General features: G+C 55.0%; 1 protein-coding gene across 1 annotated transcript in view; it reads left to right on the top strand.

Annotated features, from left to right (window-relative positions):
• Positions 1 to 258, top strand: part of LOC107560030 (tricarboxylate transport protein, mitochondrial-like) — a 28,559-nt gene that overhangs the window by 16,862 nt on the left and 11,439 nt on the right. The gene's annotated exons all lie outside the window — the stretch shown is intronic.

The following is a 258-nucleotide window of genomic DNA, read 5'->3' as shown; positions in this document are numbered from 1 at the left end:
GAGACAGACGAGAAGAGTGAGGTGAGACAGACGAGAAGAGTGAGGTGAGACAGACAAGACGAGTGAGGTGAGCTGAGACAGACGAGACGAGTGAGGTGAGACAGACGAGACGAGTGAGGCGAGACAGACGAGAAGAGTGAGGTGAGACAGACGAGAAGATTGAGGCGAGACAGACGAGAAGAGTGAGGCGAGACAGACGAGAAGATTGAGGCGAGACCGACGAGAAGAGGGAGGCGAGACTGACGATCGGGGATGATT

This window comes from Sinocyclocheilus grahami, unplaced genomic scaffold, assembly GCF_001515645.1.
Source record: "Sinocyclocheilus grahami isolate Dianchi unplaced genomic scaffold, SAMN03320097.WGS_v1.1 scaffold708.1, whole genome shotgun sequence".
Lineage (NCBI taxonomy): Eukaryota > Metazoa > Chordata > Actinopteri > Cypriniformes > Cyprinidae > Sinocyclocheilus > Sinocyclocheilus grahami.
The sequence above is the reverse complement of the archived record's forward strand: the minus strand, read 5'-3'. Positions and strand labels throughout refer to the sequence as shown.